The sequence below is a fragment of the Moschus berezovskii genome, chromosome 1 (assembly GCF_049115385.1).
Source record: "Moschus berezovskii isolate FMDL1 chromosome 1, NW_MosBer_1.0, whole genome shotgun sequence".
In the NCBI taxonomy this organism is placed as follows: domain Eukaryota; kingdom Metazoa; phylum Chordata; class Mammalia; order Artiodactyla; family Moschidae; genus Moschus; species Moschus berezovskii.
The window spans coordinates 120,141,742-120,147,103 of NC_142460.1; the positions used below are offsets into that span (position 1 = coordinate 120,141,742).

The following is a 5,362-nucleotide window of genomic DNA, read 5'->3' on the forward strand; positions in this document are numbered from 1 at the left end:
CCTAAACAACGCTAACAGACCCTTCACCACCACTATGGATAGTATCTCTCACTAAGAGTCTTGAGATGTTTGCCCAGTTTGTTTTTCAGGAACTTGGAGTCAGCTGTTGACCAGTTGGTACCCCAGCCAGTTAAGACTAGTTGGCAGTACTGACCATGTACCTGGGTATGCGTGTTTGATAGGTGACCATTTGCCACCAGAAGCTCGAGAACTCTGACCCCAGAGTGAGCTAATGCCACCAAATTCTGAGCATGTATCCCAGAAGGCAGTGTGTAGCTTAGTTGTACCTGCACAGAAGGACAATTATCTCACTTTTTAAAATCTATAATCACCTTTCCCCATGCTCCCCATACCTCAGACCCCCCTGCTTCTTTGTCTCATAAATATCCTGAGTCCCTTGTCTTTGGGGAGGTGGATTTGTGATTTGTTCTTTCTCCTCACTTGACTGATTCATGATAAACCCGTTCTTTGCTGCAAACCTCCACCTCTCATTGTTTGGCTTGCTCTGTTCTCAGGCAAATGAACCTGGCTTGGTAACAATAGGTTGCAAAAGAAATAAACACGACTTAGTGACTAAACCAAACCAAGGCCTTGGTTATGAATACATGCGCACACATACACACGCACAGCCTAAGGGGGAAGGCAGGAAGGACTATGACATGATGGTGGCTGGGTTGATTGTGGCATCTCTGTGCCTCCTAGGGTAGGGTCTTTTATGCTGGAGGACTAGACCTCCCATCCAGGATAGAGGCCCAGTCACGATGGAAAGGGATGAATTCCCAGTCCTACATTTAATGTTTTTGCTCCTTGTGGCATAGCAGTGTGTGATTCAGATCCTTGTTTCTGTATACCTAGCCCCCCAAAGAGTTATGAGATGGTGTGGCTATTACTTAAAGAAAGAAAAAGATGGGGAATTCCCTGGTGGTCCAGTAGTTAGGACTACTTGCTTTCAGCGCCATGTTCCTGGGTTTAATCCCCTGTTAGGGTTTGATCCCCCAGTCAGGGAATCCCACAAGCCACGTGGCCTAAAAAGAGAGACGATGTATCATGGATTAAATTATGTCTAGGACTAGTTGTCTCTAACATTTTTGTCTTTATCTAATAGTGTAGAGGATAAAATCTCATTTCCTAAGTACAAATGACTGACAGTGCTGATGGCTTTTAGGCAATCGACAGTATTCAGACTGAGGTGCTAATATAAATAAAAATAAGAAATTATAAAGAGAAATAGAGAATACCAAGGACAGTTACTTGTTCTAGGTTTTACTTAACCTATTTAATCCTCACAAGAACTCTGAGAAGGAGGTACTATTACAATCCCTGTTTCACAAGTAAAGAAACAACTGAAAGGGTCTTCTCAAGACATAGTAGAAGTGGGAGAAGGAGCAGAGCATTTGACTGAACGTCAGTCACTTCCTCACCTGGATTTTTAACATCATTTGTTCTCCAGAAACCTGGTTTTAATTAAAATCTTCTTGGATGTGAAGGTTCAGGCTTGATTTTTCTTTTTCAGTCTTCCAACAGAGCTATCTGGGGGGAATTTTTGTGCACTCAGTTCAGTCGCTCAGTCGTGTCCGACTCTTTGCGACCCCATGAATCACAGCACGCCAGGCCTCCCTGTCCATCACCAACTCCCGGAGTTCACTCAGACTCATGTCCATCGAGTCGGTGATGCCATCCAGCCATCTCATTCTCTGTCGTCCCCGTCTCCTCCCGCCCCCAATCCCTCCCAGCATCAGACTCTTTTCCAGTGAGTCAACTCGTCGCATGAGGTGGCCAAAGTATTGGAGTTTCAGCTTTAGCATCAGTCCTTCCAATGAACACCCAGGATTGATCTCCTTCAGAATGGACTGGTTGGATCTCCTTGCAGTCCAAGGGACTCTCAAGAGTCTTCTCCAGCACCACAGTTCAAAAGCATCAAATCTTCGGCACTCAGCTTTCTTCACAGTCCAACTCTCACATCCATACATGACCACGGGAAAAACCATAGCCTTGACTAGACGGACCTTGGTTGGCAAAGTAATGTCTCTGCTTTTTAATATGCTATCTAGGTTGGTCATAACTTTCCTTCAATGCACTAGCCACACTAATTAAGGTTAATTAGCAAAAGTATGTCTGGGCTTCCAGACACATAAAAGAACTTATTTCTGTTAACATTCATCCTGTTCCATGATGAGACCTGCCTAGAAGGTCTCTATGTGTGTATTAGCTCACATGACTCATATCCCACATGTGTTTGGAATAAAGTTGATAGCCCTATGGAAGCTATTTATATTGTATATACATTGTTGTTAGTTGCTCAGTCATGTCTGACTCTTTGTGACCCCACCATGGACTGTAGCCCACCAGGTTCCTCTGTCCATGGAATTCTCCAGGCAAGAATACTGGAGTGGGTTGCCATTCCCTTCTCTAGGGGATCTTCCCAACCCAGGGATCAAACCCAGGTCTTCTGCATTGCAGGCAGATTGTTTATCTTCTGAGCCACCAGGAAAGTCCAAAATATCAATTCCTTCGAGCAGGATTCGAACCAGCGACCTAAGGATGCCTGAGAAACTTCACACTACAGTCCTCCGCTCTACCAACTGAGCTATCGAAGGAATTGCACTGTATATGCATTTTTAGTGGACTTAATAAAAGGAGGTTGTAAAGCCAGGATTTACAACAGCAGCCAGTAAATAAGAATAGGGAAGACTGATTCTTTATTGGCTATTTTAAACTAGGGATTGCTTTCTGGGTGTACTTTTACAACCCAGTATTACTGAGAAGTTTCTGAGTGGAATTACTCTTCAAGGGCCTTCCCAGGTGTCACGAGTGGTAAAGAATCCACCTGCCAATGCAGGAGACACGAGATGCAGTTTCTATCCCAGGGTTGGGTAGATCCCCTAGAGAAGGAAATCGCGAGCTACTCCAACATTCTTGCCATGGACAGAGGAGCCTGGCAGGCTACATTCCATGGGGTCACAGAGTCAGATACGACTTAGCGACTAAACAGCAGCAGCACAGGGAAGGGAGTGTGCTGAACTGTACCTGCATTCACATCTCAGTATTTCAGGCTACCTTTCAACTTTGCTGGTAGCACATGGGGTAAATGAAAACATAATTGTCTTTTCTATCATCATGTTTAATCTGAAGAACCACTTGCAGTGATGCTTAAAATCTGTGGGTTACAGAGTGTTTCAAGAGACCTCTGCCTTGCCTGGCACAATTTCTCAGCAGTGGAGCATGGTCTGGAAATGCCTGGCTGGGTAGTGGGAGGGAGAGAGGACTCAGATATTTTCTTTTTCACCTTTGAAAATAATAAACTTCATAAATGACCTGTTTTTACCTTGAGGATCTTCCTCACACATTTTTCAGTCAAGGAGTCTCTGGCTCCAGAGTCGTCTGCAAGGCCCTTTCACTTCCTTCTCTTTGACCCGTGGCAAACCCATACAGAAGGCCTTCCTTTCTTCCTTCCTTGTCTCCTCTCCCCCAGGCCCAAGTACCAAATCCTGACCCATTTACCTGGTAACTAACGCTGGGTTCTGTCTCCTCACTCCTCACACTCCTGCGATCTTTCAGACCTCTTCTCCCCTGCACATGTGCAAAGTCACTTCAGTCATTTCCGGCTCTGTGTGACCTTATGGACTATAGCCCGCCAGGCTCCTCTGTCTATGGGATTCTCCAGGCCAGAATACTAGAGTGGGTTGCATTTCCTTTTCCAAGGGATCTTCCGACCCAAGGATCAAACCTGCCTCTCTTATGTTTCCTGCATTGGCAGGCAGGCTTTTTTTTTTTAAACCACTAGTGTGGATCACAATAAACTGTGGAACATTCTGAAAGAGATGGGAATACCGGACCACCTGACCTGCCTCTTGAGAAACCTGTATGCAGGTCAGGAAGCAACAGTTAGAACTGGACATGGAACAACAGACTGGCTCCAAATAGGAAAAGGAGTACGTCAAGGTTGTATATTATCACCCTGCTTATTTACCTTATATGCAGAGTACATCATGAGGAACGCTGGGCTGGAGGAAGCACAAGCTGGAATCAAGATTGCTGGGAGAAATATCAATAACCTCAGATATGCAGATGACACCACCCTTATGGCAGAAAGTGAAGAGGAACTCAAAGGCCTCTTGATGAAAGTGAAAGAGGAGAGTGAAAAGGTTGGCTTGAAGCTCAACATTCAGAAAACAAAGATCATGGCATCTGGTCCCATCACTTCCTGGGAAATAGATGGGGAAACAGTGGAAACAGTGTCAGACTTTATTTTTTTGGGCTCCATAATCACTGCAGATGCTGATTGCAGCCAGGAAATTAAAAGACGCTTACTCCTTGGAAGGAAAGTTATGACCAACCTTGATAGCATATTAAAAAGCAGAGACATTACTTTGCCAACCAAGGTCCGTCTAGTCAAGGCTATGGTTTTTCCCGTGGTCATGTATGGATGTGAGAGTTGGACTGTGAAGAAAGCTGATCACCGAAGAATTGATGCTTTTGAACTGTGGTGCTGGAGAAGACTCTTGAGAGTCCCTTGGACTGCAAGGAGATCCAACCAGTCCATTCTGAAGGAGATCAATCCTGGGTGTTCATTGGAAGGACTGATGCTAAAGCTGAAACTCCAATACTCTGTCCACCTCATGCGACGAGTTGACTCACTGGAAAAGACTCTGATGCTGGGAGGGATTGGGGGTCGGAGGAGACGGGACGGCAGAGAATGAGATGACTGGATGGCATCACCGACTCGATGGACGTGAGTTTGAGTGAACTCCGGGAGTTGGTGATGGACAGGGAGGCCTGGCGTGCTGTGATTCATGGGGTCGCAAAGAGTCGGACACGACTGAGCAACTGAACTGAACTGAACTGAGCGCCACCAAATCCACCCTCCATCAGCTGTTCCCAATCTGAGAGCTCGCTGCCCCATAACAGCTGTGCTTCTCAGAGGATGCACAGGACTCCACGTGGATTCGGTCTGACTTGCTTCGCCTGTAACACACACCCAGTCTGCTCATCTGGGCAGCCCTAAGTACCTGCTCATCTCCAAAACACACAAAGCAGTTCCGCCCTCTGGCAAGTTCACCTGGACGGGTCAGGACGATACCTCCCCCAAGAAGCCCTCCCTGATGGCCCTGCCCTTCCACAAGACTGATCAACTAACCCCTTTAAGCTCCCTTACCTCCGTCCGTCCTAGCTGTGGTGGGCAACTGAGCTTTTGCACCTACCCTCTGCAGGTATGAGCACAACTTGGGGAGCGGACTGTGTCATAATCATCTTTGTATCCCCGGACCTTAGTTCATCAGCCATCCCCCTAAACCTGGAGAACTTCTCTCTGAAAAAGAACCGGGATGCCCTGCCTCCGTGTGTCTTTAACCCACGGCAGGGG

The 5,362-nt window shown here is 46.4% G+C and overlaps 1 non-coding gene across 1 annotated transcript; it reads right to left on the bottom strand.

Annotated features, from left to right (window-relative positions):
• Positions 1-2,507: 2,507 nt before the first annotated feature.
• On the bottom strand, positions 2,508-2,597 carry TRNAY-GUA (transfer RNA tyrosine (anticodon GUA)). Its single transcript is given in 2 exon segments — positions 2,508-2,543; positions 2,561-2,597. It is a non-coding gene; the product is annotated as a tRNA-Tyr (tRNA).
• Between the last annotated feature and the right edge of the window lie 2,765 nt (positions 2,598-5,362).